Source organism: Triticum dicoccoides, chromosome 6B, assembly GCF_002162155.2.
Source record: "Triticum dicoccoides isolate Atlit2015 ecotype Zavitan chromosome 6B, WEW_v2.0, whole genome shotgun sequence".
Taxonomy (NCBI): Eukaryota; Viridiplantae; Streptophyta; class Magnoliopsida; order Poales; family Poaceae; genus Triticum; species Triticum dicoccoides.
In genome coordinates this window covers 435,528,143-435,550,160 of record NC_041391.1, presented here as the reverse complement: position 1 = coordinate 435,550,160, position 22,018 = coordinate 435,528,143, and positions in this window count along the sequence as shown.

Below are 22,018 nucleotides of genomic sequence, written 5' to 3'. Positions count from 1 at the left end.
AGCGGGCTGGACGGCGGCGCGGGCGGCGGGTGCCACGTGGCGCGCCCTGATTGGCGCGGGAGGCAGCGGCGGTTTCATCCGGTGGGCGCGGACATGTCCGATGGGCGAGAGGGAGGTGGAGACTAGGGTTTCGCCCGAATTTCGGAGAGGGAGTGGTCTTTTATAGATAAAGGGAGCTAGGAGACTTCAAATGGAGCACGGTTTTCGGCCAGGCGATTGTGATCGAATGACCGAGAGCATGGAGGGGTTTTGGATGGGTTTTGGGCCACTTTGGAAGGGTGTTGGGCTGCAAGACAAAAGAGGCTTTTACGGTTCCCCGGTTAACCGTTGGAGTATCAAACGACCTCCAAATGGCACGAAACTTGACAGGCGGTCTACCGATGCTATACCAAGGCCGCTTGGCAAACCTCGGTCCATTCCGAGAATGTTTAACACCTGCACACGAAAAGAGACAAGAAGGGGACGCCGGAGGACATAGGAGTGCTGGATTGCAAAACGGACAATGGGGAAAATGCTCGGATGCATGAAACGAGCACGTATGCAAAATGAAATGCACATAATGACATGATAAAATGCAACACGCAAGCTAATGACATGGCAACAACGGTGAATAACTGTCAGACACCTGGCGCATCGGATCCGGGGCGTTACAACACTCCTCCACTAACAAGAGATCTCGTCCCGAGATCTTAGGACCAAGACGGAAGGGAAACAAGGGATGAGGTGAAACAAGAACTCAAGAGAAGAAGCAAAGAATCGAGGACACTCGAGAAGAAGAGAGGAACGACGAGAATGCCGAGAATCGAAAACTCACGGAATCAGATAGACTATAAAACCACTCCGGTTAGAACGAGATAAGAAACGAATAAGACTGAAAGGATTTAGGCAGCACTCCGGCTGAAAATGGAAGGAAAAGAACATGAATTTCACAAGATGGGATGGCACTTGATGAACTCTTGCAGAATGAATTAAATCATGAAGAACCACCATGAAGAACTCCGGTAACAAAAAGATTATGAGATTGAATGAAGGATGAAAGAATAAGATGAGCCTTGCAGTGATTTAGATGGAGGTTCCGACGAGACGTCCGAGGAAAATTGAACTCCGGGAAAGAAAAGATGAAAACACTTGGAACTAGAATTTATTCATCAAGAACAAACTCCGAAGGAAGGGATTAATCACTACGAGGAAATAAGAATAAGATTTATTGTATGCTTATCCTTCATCAAATTAAGTTGATGATAAGCAATGGATTTTGCATACTACTTATTCGCAAACTTGAGAAGGTCTTCCTGAACCACTGGTAGGATTGGAAAGAACGAATGGATTGATACGATAACAAAGGAAAAAGAATCTGAATGAACCACCATAAGAATTTGGAAATGACTGACGAAAGAGAATGAATCACCGGGAAGAATTAGAAAACAAATATGCTTGAGGGGATTGAGATGCAAAAGAACAAAGAGATCATGAGCTGATTAAAGAACACTTGAACGAAGCACCGGGATAATTAGAGAACGATAACTGGAATGATGGCCTCCGGTGAAAGAAATGGAAAAACAACTTCTGACATACTTCGGATGGGTAAGAAAAGGAATATCTGACAAATGGGATAATTCGAAAGGATAGCATGAAGCTAAAACCACGAATCTCGAGAGAATGGGCAAGGTTTAGAGGAAAACTCTTCTTTAATCTTCAAAAGATGACGAGAAACACCACCAAAATTACTAAGATACTCCGGGAGACTGACAAGCGAAAGGTTGAGGCAACAACGAAATGATTTGAAATCGATCTTGGAAAGGCATCTGACTGATGAAATTCATTCTTACGTCAAACTCCGAAAAGAATTGAGAATAACTCTGGAATAATTAGAAGAGTCAGGTAAGATCCTGGGAAAAGACCTGTGGGTTAGGGCCCACTGAAGTGAAAAACACCGTTGGAAAGAATTGTTGAACAGATAGATGATGCACCGGAACAATTGAAATATTTGAATGAGGTGACAACCTCGAATTAATTCGAACACAGGTGAATCTCCTGAGATGTCTTGAGCACTCCGGAAGGATAAACTGGCGAGAGGCGAACGAGCAAGGAAAACACTTGAGCCGAGGAAAAGAATATAATCACTACCGGAAAAACTTGAATTGAAACCACCATAGAAGAAAAAGAGATGAAGAATGTTCACCGAGACGAGAATTCACCGGTTGAAATGATTGAGGGATGACTGAAGAGGCTCCACACGAAAGAAATTTGATGGTCGAAAGAGACTCAAACTACGGGAAGAAAAAGGGTGGGAGGGCGGGAAAACAAAGGCACCTGGAAGGGAGAACCAACGAGTATCTTGAAGAGAAAACACCGGTTAAAATCATTGAGGAAAGAAGGCAAAGACTTCGCGCGAGTAGGATGGATACTCGATTACGTACTTCGGTTTTGAGAAGAAAAAAGGTGGGTGGGTGGGAAAAGAAAACAACTGAGGATTGAACTTGGCAAAGGTGAAGAGGCTCGAGTCACCTTGACGAGAAATACACCAGACAAAAGTGGATGGACAACTCACGAAACTAACCCCGTGATCCTAAAGAAACTTTTGAACGGGAAGAGGAGTAATTCAAAACACCTACGTCAAGATTCCTCACCAGAGCGACGAAGGGGCTGAGGAGTAAAAAGAATTCCTACTCTCCGATATAACTAGACTCCGAAATCAGTTTTCTTCTAGACTCGACATCGGCCAAACTACACGATCAATCAAGGGGGCTCCTAGGGTCAGTCGAGGCTCTGATACCAATTTGTCAGCCCAATATGGGACCCTATCCAAAAGGAACTCGAAGGTCCCACCAAGGATAGACCCGCATATTGAAACGCTTTTGCAAGGTGGATATCATTACATCAACATTACATAAATAGATAGGGATACATACATAAGGCATACAATGCCACACGAATACAACACCATCTTACAAGAGATCAACATCTGACTACGGATGGAACACAAACAGAAACTCAAATGACATCCACCCTGCTAGCCCAGGCTGCCGACCTGGAACCTATCCCCTCATCGAAGAAGAAGCAGAAGAAGAACTCCAAAACAAGAAAACATCGCTCTCGCGTCATGATCATCGCATAACCTGTACCTGCAACTGTTGTTGTAGTAATCTATGAGCCACGAGGACTCAGCAATCCCATTACCATGGGTATCAAGACTAGCAAAGCTTAATGGGAAAGGAAGGGGTAAAGTGGTGAGGTTGCAGCAGCGACTAAGCATATATGGTGGCTAACATACGCAAATGAGAGCGAGAAGAGAAACAAAGGAACGATCGTGAAGCTAGCAATGATCAAGAGGTGATCCTGAACTCCTACTTACGTCAAACATAACCCAAAAACCGTGTTCACTTCCCGGACTCCGCCGAGAAGAGACCATCGCGGCTACACACTCGGTTGATGCGTTTTAATTCGGATCTGGTGTCAAGTTATCTACAACCGGACATTAACAAATTCCCATCTGCCACATAACCGCGGGCACGGCTTTCAAAAGTTTATACCCTGCAGGGGTGTCCCAACTTAGCCAATGATAAGTACTCGCGATCAACGAAGGATATTCCTTCTCCCAGGAAGACCCGATCAGTCTCGGAATCCCGGTTTACAAGATATTTCGACAATGGTAAAACAAGACCAGCAAAGCCGCCCGATGCGCTGACAATCCCGATAGGAGCTGCACATATCTCGTTCTCAGGGCAACACCGGATGAGACTGGCTACGAGTAAAACCAACCCTCAAGTTGCCCCGAGGTGGCCCCGCAGGCAGCTCAGTTCGGACCAACACTTAGACAAGCACTGGCCCAGGTGGGCTAAAATAAAGATGACCCTCGAGAGGGTGACTCCCAAGGGAAAAGTATAGGTGTTGGTGAGGAAAAATTGTAAAACCAAGGTTGGGCCTTGCTGGAGGAGTTTTATTCAAAGCGAACTGTCAAGGGGGTCCCATAAATCACCCAACCGTGTAAGGAACGCAAAATCCGGGAAAATAACACCGGTATGACAGAAACTAGGGCGGCAAGAGTGGAACAAAACACCAGGCATAAGGCCGAGTCTTCTACCCTTTACCAAGTATATAGGTGCATTAATTAAATAAGAGATATTGTGATATCCCAACATAATCTTGTCCACCATGGAGCAATCTTTAACTTCACCTGCAACTAAGAATGCTATAAGAGGGGCTGAGCAAAGTGGTAACATAGCCAAGCAATGGTTTGCTAGGAAGGGTGCAAAAGGTTAGAGGCTGACATGGCAAATTGGGAGGCTTGAAGAGAATATGATAGGTAGCACAGCAAAGCGATAGAATAAAGCAACTAGCATATCAATGATAGTAGTGAGATCCAGGGTAGTGGTCATCTTGCCTGAAATCCCGCAAGGAAGAAGAATGAGTGCATGAAGAAGATGAAGCCACGAAGACGAACCAAGTGTAGATGAACGAATCCTCACGATCGCAACGAAACAGGAACTATCGAGAAGAAGCACACAACATGGTAAACACACCACACATAGACAAGACATGATGCTCAACCAATTATGATGCAAGACAAGACTACATGAAGCTACTCATGGCAAGAGAAGATGCATACAAGAGCAACACATCAAATCACGTTTAAATGAGGCCGGGAACAACATATAACAATTCCGGTAAGTCCTCATATGCAAATTTCGAAATTGGTACAGATCTGAATAAACCTTATGTTCAAGTTGTTAAACAGCAAATTAAGATGCATCAAGAGAATCTACACAAAATTCTAGTCAAGTTACATAGAAACTTCATTTAATTCGGAGCTACGGCCTAGAAGATATAAGCAAAACAAGTTAAGCATGGCATTGATGCAAAATGCATACAAACATCAAGCCAACACCTCAAATCAAGGATGCAACATGATAATATGAAACTACATGCAAAATCAAGCAAGTTTCATATAGAGCACACTCAAAACGGAGCAACGGTGCAACACATACGCACTATACAAGTTATAGCAACAATCTGTCCAAAACAGCAAGTAGGCATATTGCAAGCATCAAAACAACAAGCTACAGCATCTCAACGTGAAAACAAAAGGCATGGGCATGAAGTACAGGTAAAGCATAACAAAACATGAACACTGAGCTATCTCCAGAAACTACTAGAACATGCTCAACAACACATGGCAAGATTGCAAATTATAACAGTTTCAGACTTTACAGAATTAACATCAGGTTGCAATGTTTAGAGCTATCAAACAACATGTTACAGGAACTTATCATGGCAAACAAAGGCATGGCATGAATCTACTAATTGCATAGAACAAAAGTCCTTTACTGATCATGAGCCAAAAAGGCACAGAAAATATGATGGCACCCATGTAAACATAGCAAGTTATATGACAGATTCATACATGGCAGAAACAACAATAAGTAGGCATGTTGGTGAGCTTGTACCACTCACCACAGAGCAAAACATGGCATGGCAAGGCAACCAACAGTAAGAAGACATGTTTATGAAGCTAAGCATGGCAAGTACAAGTTCATAGGGTGCATGGATCACTAACAACAAACATGGAAACATTAAACTTAATGTTAACAGGTTGACAGCAACATTATGTAGCAACTTGGGAGCAAGGTTACAACATGCTACAGCAGGCTATAAATTCAACCAAGGGCATGAATGGATATAGAAAAACATGTATAACAAAACATACTTAGTGAACATCTCCAAATTATGCACGAAATGACTTGTAGCAGCAGGTTTACATGGCATCACAAAATAACAGATTCAGCCTAGCAAAACAGTAACAGCAAGTACCCTCCTTAACAAGCTTGATGAACTCACTACACAAGTCACAAAAATGCATGGCAAGCACCTCTGGAAAGATGGCATATCATAGATCAAAACACATGTAGACATCAACCTCATAGGATGCACACGTCAAACATGGCAAAAATGACAAATGAGCATGTTATAACAGTTTCAGCAGGTTAACAGCAACATGCACTCTTGCAACGATGATTCAGGCATCAAGATGGACTCAAATGAACATGATGCAATGGAATGAAATGAAGTACTCGTTGAGGTAAACAATTTGACATATTACACGCACGAAACGGAGTAGTATGCAGCAAGTTATGGCATGTCAAATTATGCACCAGAATGCAACAATTTCGGGGACTTGGAGAAAATTACCCACGCGAAAAGTCAACCAGGACGAGGACGAACGGGACGGAGGGATCCAGGGCGCGGTGGAGGTGTTTGGTTCCGGGACGGGTGGATCTCATCCCACCCATCCGGATCCGGCGACGGGGTGGCCGGCGACGGCGGCGGAGTCAGCCGGCGGCGGCGCAGGCGACCGGAGGCGGCGGGGTTCGGGCGGCACGGCAGGGGCGCGACGGCGGCGAGGCACGCTGGCGGAGGCGACGTGGCGGCGAGGCGCAGAACAGGGCGGCGGAGGCAGCGGCGAGGTGCTCCGGTGAGGAGCCGGCCGGAGACGGGGGAGATCCGGCGGCGGGGTCGGGCGACGAGGCGGCGGCGGTCGGCGGCGGCGGGAGGCGCGCGGAGGCGGCTGGAGCCCGGCGCGGGGCGGCGCGGCTCGGGCCTCGGGGCCCTGGCATGGGCCCGAGCGGGCTGGACGGGGCGCGGGCGGCGGGTGCCATGTGGCGCGCCCCGATTGGCGCGGGAGGCGCCGGGCGAGAGGGAGGTGGAGACTAGGGTTTCGCCCGAATTTCGGAGAGGGAGTGGTCTTTTATAGATAGAGGGAGCTAGGAGACTCCAAATGGAGCACAGCTTTCGGCCACACGATCGTGATCGAACGACCAAGAGCATGGAAGGGGTTTGGATGGGTTTTTGTCCACTTTGGAAGGGTGTTGGGCTGCAAGACAAAAAAGGCTTTTACGGTTCCCCGGTTAACCGTTGGAGTATCAAACGACCTCCAAATGGCACGAAACTTGACAGGCGGTCTACCGGTGCTATACCAAGGCCGCTTGGCAAACCTCGGTCCATTCCGAGAATGTTTAACACCCGCACATGAAAAGAGACAAGAAGGGGACGCCGGAGGACATAGGAGTGCCGGATTGCAAAACGGATAATGGGGAAAATGCTCGGATGCATGAAACGAGCACGTATGCAAAATGAAATGCACATGATGACATGATAAAATGCAACACGCAAGCAAATGACATGGCAACAATGGCGAATAACTGTCAGACACCTGGCACATCGGATCCGGGGCGTTACATAATGCCAAATCCAATATTGTTGCTTCTAGTAGTTCTCTTGATTCCACTAATGATTCTCTTAGCCACGTTGCACTTGAGCAAGAAAATAGCTTATTTAAGGGAATTATAGAGAAAGGTGTATATAAGAGCCTTGCCGGAAGTAAGCAATTCGAGGAAATTGTACGCAAGCAAGGAAGGCACCGGAAGAATCAAGGTGTTGGTTTTGAACAAAAGTTCAATGCCAATGGAGTTGACTGGGAAGAAGATCAATACCCCAAGACGAAGTTTGTTCCTCAACAAGAGAAGTATGATCCTACTTCCTTCAAGGGAACACAAGCACAAGATGATCTTCCACCACAATACCACAAGAACAAAGGCAAGGACAAGCTTCAAGAGGAGATTGATGCATTTGAAGAAGCACCTAAGGCCTTGGTCAAGTGGGTTCCCAAGACTACGTCAAGTTCTACTTCATCAAGTACAACTACAACTCCAAGGATTCCCATCAAGATGATCTGGATCCCGAAGAAGAAGAACTAGAGAGTTCTTGAGGGTGACTCCGCCAACATTCTTCACTCATATCATTATGGCAAGGACAAGTGCAATCAACTTTCATATCTTGCACTAGTTCAAGGAGTCACAAACCCTCATGTTGGAAAGGCAAGGGACAAGGTAACCTAATGTTTTCATGGACATCATCTTGTGTGTGCATCACTCTATGTCTATGGATATTCTTGTTTGTTCCTTATGGGACTAACCCATGTAGGTATTGAAAGTGCAACTCACTCCAAAGGATTGCTCCAAATGATCTACATCAACGTTGAGCATCCACATCTTCAACACCTACATGAAGTCATCATCGACAAAACCCAAGGTTAGTTCATCCCTCTAAGGGGGGATCTCACATCTAGGGGGAGCTTAACTCTAAGAATTGAGTCAAAGCAACTCTAATGATGTGAACACATCAATGCATTATGTAAAAGTGGTAACCCCACTTGAGCTTAAACGATGAGTATGACCTATGATCAAATGTTCTCATTTGACTCCTAAGTCAATATACTCATATATAGATGACCTAGTCATCGCCAATTGTTTGATAGAAGCTAGAATTGGTTGTGCATGCTTTGCCACATATTTAATTTGCCATTTTATTGTGTGAGCATGTTGGTTGCATATTTTACTCATTCAAGGACATCCACTTGTTGTCTTGATTGATTGGTTTCTTTTTCTTTGGCCAAGTGGATGGACAAGAATGCCTAAGAACCTTCTCTAGCTATCTATGCTTTTCTCGTCTCAAACTCTATTCATGCTACATCACAAAATTTGATCAAGTCAGATTCAAACCACTCTGTGTGAGGAGCACTCGGAGTCCCCGATTTGTCATAGACTTAAACTTCCAAAACTTCTTTGTGCTTTTCGCTCTGACCGATTCATCCATTTCGGTCATACCGAGATCACTAAGTCGATCTAGGTTTTCAATCTCGGTGCAACCGATTTGAACTTTTCGATCACGCCGAGTTGCTGTAACTGTCAACAGTTATGCATCTCGGTGCCACCGAGTCGTTCCACTCGGTCACACCGACAGCGTCGGGCTATATATTCACGCGGGCAAAAATTTGGAAAACTTTCTCCAAACCTCTTCACCCGCGCATAGCTCGCTCTGCCTTCTAGGTCTCCGGATCGTCGACTTCATCACCAGCCGCCTCCTGTCGCTGGTCTCCGCCATTGTCAACGGATTTCATCTCCGCCATTGCCGCCGTAGCGAGTTCATCGCCGAACTAGGGTATGAACTCGATCATAGTGCTATCCTCGTCTGATTCTCAGCACATTGTGTTCATTATGATTCTTGCCACGATTGAAAAACCTCTATCCAGTCAAGACAATCCTTAGAATAGATGCGATTTGAAAATTTAGGGTTAGGTTGCCGTCGAAACCATCTCGGACCCACCGAGTTGAAAAACTCGGTCCCACCGATTTGGCTAACGCCATTGCACTAGTAACTCTCGGTCTGACCGAGAATTGCTAATCGGTGTGACCGATTTTAGAACTTTGTGAAACCCTAGAAATCTCGGTGCCACCGAACTGTGACTCGGTCTAACCGAGTTCACTAGTTTAGGTTCCAAAACTGCTTCGGTATCACCGAGTTTGAAAATCGGTTGATCCGAGATGCTTTCTGTGGAAAACTAAAACTAAGTTTTTGAATCATTCTTTTGCAAAAATCTCTACATTTTGTGATGCTCATCCACTCTATCTCATCTATAACTATTCATAGGGTCAGCATTCAGTGTTTGCAGCATGTCAGACCAAAGTGACAGCCAGAACAAGTCAGAAGAGCAGATTCACATGAGTGAGGGCACTAGTCCCTCTAGCACTTCAGATGATGGCAGCAGAAGCACTCCTAGCAATTTGCCTAAAGCAGCCATAAGAGCCAGAAGGAAGAAAACCTCAGAATCTGAGGATGAAGACTATGTGGCAGTAGAGGATGAGGCCACTTCCAAGAAGAAGGTGGTGAAGAATGAATATGGTTCAGCTGCAGCCACTAAGCTAGTAGTGCAGAAGAAGGCACCTGCAAGAAGGATTCCCACTTCCAAACCAAGGAAGGTTGCCACTAGAGAAACCATGAAGTTTACTATTGAGTCAGAAGATGAAGCTGCTGGTCAAGACAAAAAGAAAAAGAGAGTCAGAACCACTACTGCCAAAGTTCTTGGCAATCCCTCTATGAGGAGAGACTCTGAAGAAGAGGAAGAAGAGGTTGCTGCACCAGCACCCAAGGCACAAAAGCTGATGGGTGATGCTATAAAGTCAAGGGCTGCAACATCAAAGCCCAAAGAAGCACCCAAAGCTGCCTCCAAGCCCAAGAATGCACCAAAGAGGAATACCAGGAGTATACCAGCTGCTGAGAAGAACAAGGCCCTAGTGCCTAAAGTTGCTGCTGAGGAAGAGGATGAAGGACAAGTCGTGAGGAAGCTTAAACCCAAGATTCCAGACCACAATGATGCTCATCCTATGGCTGAGAACATGAAGATTGGGAGAGACTCAGGGTTGAGGCTATGGAGAGAGTCAGATCCATATGCCACCAGGAGAAGGACTGCTATTGATTACAGGTTCCACCTAAAGGAACAGCAGGATTTTTATGAGACAATCTTGTTGGACGAGAAGCCTATAGTGTGTGATATGAGGTGGGTCGACTGGACCTACATGAAGGAGAATGAAGAACATTATCCTGGAGTGTATGACAGCTTCAGTGCATGTGGAGTTGCAGACTTTGTTGGGAAGAAGCTCACAAACTGGAATGATGAGCTCATTATGCAATTCTACTCCACAGCACATTTCTATCCAGATGGTAGGATAGTTTGGATGTCTGAAGGTATGAGATACCAATCAACTAGTGAGGAATGGGCCAATCTGATCAATGCCCCAAAGGAGAGTGAAGATGACTTGGACGTTTATGCCAAGAAAAAGATGGATCACAATTCTATGTCACATATGTACAAGGAGATCCCGGACAAAGCTCTTGAGACTTTCAAGTTTGGGTCAGTCCATTTTCTTCTGTCAAGGCTGCCAACGATCAACTGGATCCTAAGGCACACTCTTTTGCCCAAGTCAGGTGACCACAGCATGATCAGAGGGCATGCAATTAATTTGCTACACAAATTTGATGTGCCACAGAAATTCAAGGTCATGAGCCTCATGGTTGAGACTATCAAGAGGACAGCAGCAGACCAAAAGAGGAGTTGTGGATATGCCCCACAAATTCAGGAGTTGACTAACTCAAAGATGGGCACAGGAAAATATCTGTTGGATAAGGAACACTTTGTTCTCTATCCAGACATTGAGGACAATCAAGTTGTGATGAATGAGAATGAACCATCATCATTACAAGCTCAAGAGAAGAAGGAGAAAGCAAAGAAAGAGAAGGCTGCCAAGATGCCAACTCAAGAGGAGGCATCTGAGTACTTTTTGAGGAACAAGCAGGACCAGCTTGGTTACTTGATAGCATCAACTCTGAGGATTGAGAAAGGGTTGGCCACCCTAACTCAAAACTAGGAGAGCCTGGAAAGAATCATGGAACAAAAGTTCTATGATTTAGATGTCAAAGTAACTAAGATTCAGTCAATTGTGGAGCAGCTACAGGATGACATGCAGGAGAGCAAGGGCAGGACAACTACAGATGCATTTTCCAGAGTGCCTCGAGTTCAGAGATCAGCTGCAGAGCCAGTAACAGACACCAGAGTCACTTCATCTGCACCAGCTACAACTCTAGTGCAACTAGCTCCAGCACCAACTCCTTCAGCTGCATCCACATCAATTGAAGTCTTCATCCAAGGAGCCATCTCTACACCACCAACTGAAGACCAAGCCTGAGAGACAATATAGTACTATGCATTTTCTAGGAACTTTTTGGTAACTTGTTGCCAAAGGGGGAGAAAAATGTATAGATCATAGGCTTCGAGAGAGAGAGAGTTTGCTTTTGTTCTCTCTTGTCTTCTTGGTTGAACTTTGTTTGCTTTTGATTGCTTGAGATACTATGCTATTATCTGTGAGACATTGAAGATCATGTGTTTGATCATAAGCTACACTTATGCTTGTTAAATGATATTATCTTACTTATCCTTATATGATCATTCACATTGCTTGGTGATGAGTGCATGTATTCAATCTTTATTATTTTGAGCGCTCCACCAAGATGTATGTGACATGGAAGAGTAACCCATGAGCCTAATTCCTTGTGCATTTGCAGTCCAAAGCAAATCTTAAACTATGCACAAATTTAGGGGGAGCTCTTGCTTATCACATACTTCTCAAAGCGACGATGTTTTTCAATCTTATTATCATTTGTCGAAGCTTTGATCTATATGTTGTCATCAATTACCAAAAAGGGGGAGATTGAAAATGCAACTATCCCTAGGTGGTTTTGGTAATTCATAACAACATATAGCTCATTGAGCTAATGCTATTCCAAGACAAATATTTCAGGAAAGCTCAATGAATGGCATGGCATGGATGATGAAAGTGGATCCCTCAAAATTTTAAGGACAAAGGATTGGCTCAAGCTCAAAAGCTCAAGACTCTACATTTTACATTTTAGTGATCCAAGATCACATTGAGTCTATAGGAAAAGCCAATACTATCAAGGAGGGATGAGGTGTTGCTTAATGAGCCTCTTGCTTCAAGTGCTTAGTGATATGCTCCAAAAACCCTCAACTACTTTCTCACATCCACATATGACCTAAACCCAAAGTCAAAATCGGTCCTACCGATTCTTTCTATCCAGCACCACCGAGTTCAAATGTCATAGCCACTGCCACAAACCCTAGGCAAATCGGTCTTACCGATAGGGATCTCGGTCTCACCGAGATGGGATTGTAATCTCTCTGTTTCCCTTTGTAACGTTTCGGTCTAACCGAAGTGAGCGATCGGTCCCACCGATATTGCAATGTAAACTCTCTGTTTCCCTTTCGTAACATTTCGGTCTCACCGAAAAGAGCGAATCGGTCCCACCGAGTTTACCTGACCAACTCTCTGGTTAGCTAATTACCAAAATCGGTCTCACCGAGTTTGTGTAATCAGTCTCACCGAGTTACGTTATGCCCTAACCCTAACCATATCGGTCTCACCGAGTTGCATGTCGGTCCCACCAAAATCACTAACGGTCACTAGGTTTACTGAGTCGGTCCGACCGAGTTTGTTGATTCGGTCCCACCGAGATTGGTAAACTGTGTGTAACGGTTAGATTTTGTGTGGAGGCTATATATACCCCTCCACCTCCTCTTCATTCATGGACAGAGCGATCAGAACAAACCTACACTTCCAACTTACCAGTTCTGAGAGAGAACTACCTACTCATGTGTTGAGGCCAAGATATTCCATTCCTACCATATGAATCTTGATCTCTAGCCTTCCCCAAGTTGCTTCCCACTCAAATCTTCTTTCCACCAGATCCAAATCCTATGAGAGAGAGTTGAGTGTTGGGGAGACTATCATTTGAAGCACAAGAGCAAGGAGTTCATCATCAACACATCATTTGTTACTTCTTGGAGAGTGGTGTCTCCTAGATTGGCTAGGTGTCACTTGGGAGCCTCCGACAAGATTGTGGAGTTCAGCCAAGGAGTTTGTAAGGGCAAGGAGATCACCTACTTCGTGAAGATCTACCGCTAGTGAGGCAAGTCCTTCGTGGGCGACGGCCATGGTGGGATAGACAAGGTTGCTTCTTCGTGGACCCTTCGTGGGTGGAGCCCTCCGTGGACTCACGCAACCGTTACCCTTTGTGGGTTGTAGTCTCCATCAATGTGGATGTACGATAGCACCACCTATCGGAACCACGACAAAAACATCCGTGTCTCCAATTGCGTTTGAATCCTCCAAACCCTTCCCTTTTACATTCTTGCAAGTTGCATGCTTTAAATTCCGCTGCTCATATACTATTTTCATGCCTCCTGAAGTGCTCTTAGTTTTGTATATTCTTTTGTCGGCACGTTTATTTGCACTGGTGGCGAACTTTGATGCCCAATGGATGTAATATGTGTGATAGCCTAGCGTAAGTTGCATGCTTATTTATTTCCTTGTCTTGTTTATTTGTTTGCTTGTAGTCATTGTGGTTCTTTTTCCGCGGTTTGCTAGTGGCTGCAATAACCTATTTTTTTAAACTAGGCCACAATAACCATGGGCTAATATTTACTGTAGTGACACCGGGCCTCCTACGGGCCGTAGAAACAATGTGCCTTCTATGGGCCATAGAAATAATGGGCCTTCTACGGGCCATAGAAGCAATGGGCCTTCTACGGGCTGTATCATCAATGGGCCTTATACGGGTCGTATGATCGATTGGCCAAACATGGGCCAATAACAGACCGCATTATGGTCGTAAACGGGCTAGAGTTGGAATCGTCCGTTCATGGGCCGACCATAACGGGCCATCGTTAATAGGCCGTATTTGATGACGCTATGAAAATGGCCCAACGTATTAACGGACCACAAACGGGCCGACAATAACCACGGGCTGAATTTGGCACACAAGCAGAAAATGACAGTAAGGGGCCGTAAGTAACTAAATACTGGAAATGAGCCCAAGAATAAATGGGCCGTGAGAAGGCCGAAAGTTAACATGGGCTGCAAACGGTCCAATGGATTAATGGGCCATTAATGGGTATAAAGCGATACACTATTCATTACGGGCCAGTTTCACCAGCGGCCGTTAATGGGCCAACAGTTATAAAGGGCCTAATATGGGCCGAAAGACATCATGGGCCATACATGGACCAAAACTTAAAATGGGCCATACATGGACCATACATGGACATCATATTGCTTATATAATTTTGAAACATGTTACGTGTCTCCTTGTTTCTCTTTCAGAGTCGTATCTCTTATGCCAAGCAGAACTTTAGGGAAGATAGTGATGCAAAACATCTTGAGGACAGTGAGATGACCCCAAGGTCCTGTCTTGATGAAGACAGTGAGTTGAAGCTACTCACCAGCAGGTGTGAGACAACCTCTATGCAGTCGCTGCCTCAATCAGTTTGACTTCTTCAGTCTCAACTTAAAGCGGAAAGGCTTGCTTCAGCTCAGCTCTGACTTGAATTCAAAGATGCAATGAATATGTAAGAGGACTGTCGTGCGCACCATCATGCCATACATCTACGGTTGATGCATCTATCGTTGACACAACTGAGGTCTACTCAGCTTCTTCGGCTGTTTGGGGGGGCTGACCTGGCCAGGCCTAGTGCCTTCTGAAGTGCTCTCAGTTTTGTATATTCTTTTGTCGGTGCGTTTATTTGCACTGGTGGCGAACTTTGATGCCCAATGGATGTAATATGTATGATAGCCTAGCGTAAGTTGCATGCTTATTTATTTCCTTGTCTTGTTTATTTGTTTTCTTGTAGTCATTGTGGTTCTTTTTCCGCGGTTTGCTAGTGGCTGCGATAACCTATTTTTTAAAACTAGGCCACAATAACCATGGGCTAATATTTACTTTAGTGACACCGGGCCTCCTACGGGCCGTAGAAACAATGTGCCTTCTATGGGCCATAGAAACAATGGGCCTTCTACGGGCCATAGAAACAATGGGCCTTCTATGGGTTGTATCACCAATGGGCCTTATACGGGTCGTATGATCGATTGGCCAAACATGGGCCAATAACAGACCGCATTATGGTCGTAAACGGGCTAGAGTTGGAATCGTCCGTTCATGGGACGACCATAACGGCCATCGTTAATAGGCCGTATTTGATGACGCTATGAAAATGGCCCAACGTATTAACGGACCACAAACGGGCCGACAGTAACCACGGGCTGAATTTGGCCCACAAGCAGAAAATGACAGTAAGGGGCCGTAAGTAACCAAATACTGGAAATGAGCCCAAGAATAAATGGGCCCTGAGAAGGCCGAAAGGTAACATGGGCTGCAAACGGCCCAATGGATTAATGGGCCGTTAATGGGTATAAAGTGATACACTATTCATTACGGGCCAGTTTCACCAGCGGCCGTTAATGGGCCAACAGTTACAAAGGGCCTAATATGGGCCGAAAGACATCATGGGCCATACATGGACCAGAACTTAAAATGGGCCATACATGGACCATACATGGACATCACATTGCTTATATAATTTTGAAACATGTTACGTGTCTCCTTGTTTCTCTTTCAGAGTCGTATCTCTTATGCCAGGCGGAACATTAGGGAAGATAGTGATGCAAACCATCTTGGGGACAGTGAGATGACCCCAAGGTCCTGTCTTGATGAAGACAGTGAGTTGAAGCTACTCACCAGCAGGTGTGAGACAACCTCTATGCAGTCGCTGCCTCAATCAGTTTGACTTCTTCAGTCTCAACTTTAAAGCGGAAAGGCTTGCTTCAGCTCAGCTCTGACTTGAATTCAAAGATGCAATGAAGATGTCAGAGGACTGTCGTGCGCACCATCATGCCATACATCTACGGTTGATGCATCTATCGTTGACACAACTGAGGTCTACTCAGCTTCTTCGGCTGTTTGGGGGGCCTGACCTGGCCAGGCCTAGTGCCTTCTGAAGTGCTCTCAGTTTTGTATATTCTTTTGTCGGCGCGTTTATTTGCACTGGTGGCGAACTTTGATGCCCAATGGATGTAATATGTGTGATAGCCTAGCGTAAGTTGCATGCTTATTTATTTCCTTGTCTTGTTTATTTGTTTGCTTATAGTCATTGTGGTTCTTTTTCCGCGGTTTGCTAGTGGCTGCAATAACCTATTTTTTAAAACTAGGCCACAATAACCATGGGCTAATATTTACTGTAGTGACACCGGGCCTCCTACGGGCCATAGAAACAATGTGCCTTCTATGGGCCATAGAAACAATGGGCCTTCCACGGGCCATAGAAACAATGGGCCTTCTACGGGCTGTATCATCAATGGGCCTTATACGGGTCGTATGATCGATTGGCCAAACGTGGGCCAATAACAGACCGCATTATGGTCGTAAACGGGGTAGAGTTGGAATCGTCCGTTCATGGGCCGACCACAACGGGCCATCGTTAATAGGCCGTATTTGATGACGCTATGAAAATGGCCCAACGTATTAACGGACCACAAACGGGCCGACAATAACCACGGGCTGAATTTGGCCCACAAGCAGAAAATGACAGTAAGGGGCCGTAAGTAACCAAATACTAGAAATGAGCCCAAGAATTAATGGGCCCTTAGAAGGCCGAAAGGTAACATGGGCTGCAAACGGCCCAATGGATTAATGGGCCGTTAATGGGTATAAAGCGATACACTATTCATTACGGGCCAGTTTCACCAACGGCCGTTAATGGGCCAATAGTTACAAAGGACCTAATATGGGCCGAAAGACATCATGGGCCATACATGGACCAGAACTTAAAATGGGCCATACATGGACATCATATTGCTTATATAATTTTGAAACATGTTACGTGTCTCCTTGTTTCTCTTTTAGAGTCGTATCTCTTATGCCAGGCAGAACTTTAGGGAAGATAGTGATGCAAACCATCTTGAGGACAGTGAGATGACCCCAAGGTCCTGTCTTGATGAAGACAGTGAGTTGAAGCTACTCACCAGCAGGTGTGAGACAACCTCTATGCAGTCGGTGCCTCAATCAGTTTGACTTCTTCAGTCTCAACTTAAAGCGAAAAGGCTTGCTTCAGCTCAGCTCTGACTTGAATTCAAAGATGCAATGAAGATGTCAGAGGACTGTCGTGCGCACTGTCATGCCATACATCTACGGTTGATGCATCTATCATTGAGACAACTGAGGTCTACTCAGCTTCTTCGGTTGTTTGGGGGGCCTGACCTGGCCAGGCCTAGTGCCTTCTGAAGTGCTCTCAGTTTTGTATATTCTTTTGTCAGCGCGTTTATTTGCACTGGTGGCGAACTTTGATGCCCAATGGATGTAATATGTGTGATAGCCTAGCGTAAGTTGCATGCTTATTTATTTCCTTGTCTTGTTTATTTGTTTGCTTGTAGTCATTGTGGTTCTTTTTCCGCGGTTTGCTAGTGGCTGCAATAACCTATTTTTTTAAACTAGGCCACAATAACCATGGGCTAATATTTACTGTAGTGACACCGGGCCTCCTACGGGCCGTAGAAACAATGTGCCTTCTATGGGCCATAGAAACAATGGGCCTTCTACGGGCCATAGAAACAATGGGCCTTCTATGGGTTGTATCATCAATGGGCCTTATACGGGTCATATGATCGATTGGCCAAACATGGGCCAATAACAGATCGCATTATGGTCGTAAACGGGCTAGAGTTGGAATCGTCCGTTCATGGGCGGACCATAACGGGCCATCGTTAATAGGCCGTATTTGATGACGCTATGAAAATGGCCCAACGTATTAACGGACCACAAACGGGCCGACAATAACCACGGGCTGAATTTGGCCCACAAGCAGAAAATGACAGTAAGGGGCCGTAAGTAACCAAATACTGGAAATGAGCCCAAGAATAAATGGGCCCTGAGAAGGCCAAAAGGTAACATGGGCTGCAAACGGCCCAATGGATTAATGGGTCGTTAATGGGTATAAAGTGATACACTATTCATTACGGGCCAGTTTCACTAGCGGCTGTTAATGGGCGAACAGTTACAAAGGGCCTAATATGGGCCGAAAGACATCATGGCCATACATGGACCAGAACTTAAAATGGGCCATACATGGACCATACATGGAGATCATATTGCTTATATAATTTTGAAACTTGTTACGTGTCTCCTTGTTTCTCTTTCAGAGTCGTACCTCTTATGCCAGGCAAAACTTTAGGATAGATAGTGATGCAAACCACCTTGAGGACAGTGAGATGACCCCAAGGTCCTATCTTGATGAAGACAGTGAGTTGAAGCTACTCACCAGCAGGTGTGAGACAACCTCTATGCAGTCGCTGCCTCAATCAGTTTGACTTCTTCAGTCTCAACTTAAAGCGAAAAGGCTTGCTTCAGCTCAGCTCTGACTTGAATATAAAGATGCAATGAAGATGTCAGAGGACTGTCAGGTGCACCATCATGCCATACATCTACGGTTGATGCATCTATCATTGACACAATTGAGGTCTACTCAGCTTCTTCGGCTGTTTGGGGGGCCTGACCTGGCTAGGCCTAGTGCCTTCTGAAGTGCTCTCAGTTTTCTATATTCTTTTGTCGGGGCGTTTATTTGCACTGGTAGCGAACTTTGATGCCTAATGGATGTAATATGTGTGATAGCCTAGCGTAAGTTGCATGCTTATTTATTTCCTTGTCTTGTTTATTTTTTTGCTTGTACTCATTGTGGTTCTTTTTCCGCGGTTTGCTAGTGGCTGCAATAACCTATTTTTTAAAACTAGGCCACAATAACCATGGGCTAATATTTACTGTAGTGACACCGGGCCTCCTACGGGCCGTAGAAACAATGTGCCTTCTATGGGCCATAGAAACAATGGGCCTCCTACGAGCCATAGAAACAATGGGCCTTCTACGGGTTGTATCATCAATGGGCCTTATACGGGTCGTATGATCGATTGGCCAAACATGGGCCAATAACAGACCGCATTATGGTCGTAAATGGGCTAGAGTTGGAATCGTCCGTTCATGGGCCGACCATAACGGGCCATCGTTAATAGGCCGTATCTGATGACGGTATGAAAATGGCCCAACATATTAACGGACCACAAACGGGCCGAAAATAACCATGGGCTGAATTTGGCCCACAAGCAGAAAATGACAGTAAGGGGCCGTAAGTAACCAAATACTGGAAATGAGCCCAAGAATAAATGGGCCCTGAGAAGGACGAAAGGTAACATGGGCTGCAAATGGCCCAATGGATTAATGGGTCGTTAATGGGTATAAAGCGATACACTATTCATTACGGGCCAGTTTCACCAGCGACCGTTAATGGGCCAATAGTTACAAAGGGCCTAATATGGGCCGGAAGACATCATGGGCCATACATGGACCAGAACTTAAAATGGGCCATGCATCGACCATACATGGACATCATATTGCTTATATAATTTTGAAACGTGTTACGTGTCTCCTTGTTTCTCTTTCAGAGTCGTATCTCTTATGCCAGGCAGAACTTTAGGGAAGATAGTGATGCAAACCATCTTGAGGACAGTGAGATGACCCCAAGGTCCTGTCTTGATGAAGACAGTGAGTTGAAGCTACTCACCAGCAGGTGTGAGACAACCTCTATGCAGTCGCTGCCTCAATCAGTTTGACTTCTTCAGTCTCAACTTAAAGCGGAAAGGCTTGCTTCAGCTTAGCTCTGACTTGAATTCAAAGATGCAATGAAGATGTCAGAGGACTGTCGTGTGCACCATCATGCCATACATCTACGGTTGATGCATCTATCATTGACACAACTGAGGTCTACTCAGCTTCTTCGGCTGTTTGGGAGGCCTGACCTGGCCAGGCCTAGTGCCTTCTGAAGTGCTCTCAGTTTTGTATGTTCTTTTGTCGGCGCGTTTATTTGCACTGGTGGCGAACTTTGATGCCCAATGGATGTAATATGTGTGATAGCCTAGCGTAAGTTGCATGCTTATTTATTTCCTTGTCTTGTTTATTTGTTTGCTTGTAGTCATTGTGGTTCTTTTTCCGCGGTTTGCTAATGGCTGCAATAACCTATTTTTTTAAACTAGGCCACAATAACCATGGGCTAATATTTACTGTAGTGACACCGGGCCTCCTACGGGCCGTAGAAACAATGTGCCTTCTATGGGCCATAGAAACAATGGGCCTTCTACGGGCCATAGAAACAATGGGCCTTCTACGGGCTGTATCATCAATGGGCCTTATATGGGTCGTATGATCGATTGGCCAAACATGGGCCAATAACAGACCGCATTATGGTCGTAAACGGGCTAGAGTTGGAATCGTCCGTTCATGGGCCGACCATAACGGGCCATCGTTAATAGGCCGTATTTGATGACGCTATGAAAATGGCCCAACGTATTAACGGACCACAAACGGGCCGACAATAACCACGGGCTGAATTTGGCCCACAAGCAGAAAATGACAGTAAGGGGCCGTAAGTAACCAAATACTGGAAATGAGTTCAAGAATAAATGGGCCCTGAGAAGGCCGAAAGGTAACACGGGCTGCAAACGGCCCAATGGATTAATGGGTCGTTAATGGGTATAAAGCGATACACTATTCATTACGGGCCAGCTTCACTAGCGGTTATTAATGGGCCAACAGTTACAAAGGGCCTAATATGGGCCGAAAGACATCATGGGCCATACATGGACCAGAACTTAAAATGGGCCATACATGGACCATACATGGACATCATATTGCTAATACAATTTTGAAACATGTTACGTGTCTCCTTGTTTCTCTTTCAGAGTCGTATCTCTTATGCCAGGCAGAACTTTAGGGAAGATAGTGATGCAAACCATCTTGAGGACAGTGAGATGACCCCAAGGTCCTGTCTTGATGAAGACAGTGAGTTGAAGCTACTCACCAGCAGGTGTGAGACAACCTCTATGCAGTCGCTGCCTCAATCAGTTTGACTTCTTTAGTCTCAACTTAAAGCGGAAAGGCTTGCTTCAGCTCAGCTCTGACTTGAATTCAAAGATGCAATGAAGATGTCAGAGGACTGTCGTGCGCACCATCATGCCATACATCTACGGTTGATGCATCTATCATTGACACAACTGAGGTCTACTCAGCTTCTTCGGCTGTTTGGGGGGCCTGGCCTGGCCAGGCCTAGTGCCTTCTGAAGTGCTCTCAGTTTTGTATATTCTTTTGTCAGCGCGTTTATTTACACTGGTGGCGAACTTTGATGCCCAATGGATGTAATATGTGTGATAGCCTAGCGTAAGTTGCATGCTTATTTATTTCCTTGTCTTGTTTATTCGTTTGCTTGTAGTCATTGTAGTTCTTTTTCCGCGGTTTGCTAGTGGCTACAATAACCTATTTTTTAAAACTAGGCCACAATAACCATGGCTAATATTTACTGTAGTGACACCGGGCCTCCTACGGGCCGTAGAAACAATGGGCCTTCTATGGGCCATAGAAACAATGGGCCTTCTACGGGCCGTAGAAACAATGGGCCTTCTACGGGTCGTATCATCAATGGGCCTTATACGGGTCGTATGATCGATTGGCCTAACATGGGCCAATAACAGACCGCATTATGGTCATAAACGGGCCTGAGTTGGAATTGTCTGTTCATGGGCCGACCATAATGGGCCATCGTTAATAGGCCGTATTTGATGACGCTATGAAAATGGCCCAACGTATTAACGGACCACAAACGGGCCGATAATAACCACGGGCTTAATTTGGCCCACAAGCAGAAAATGATAGTAAGGGGCCATAAGTAACCAAATGTTGG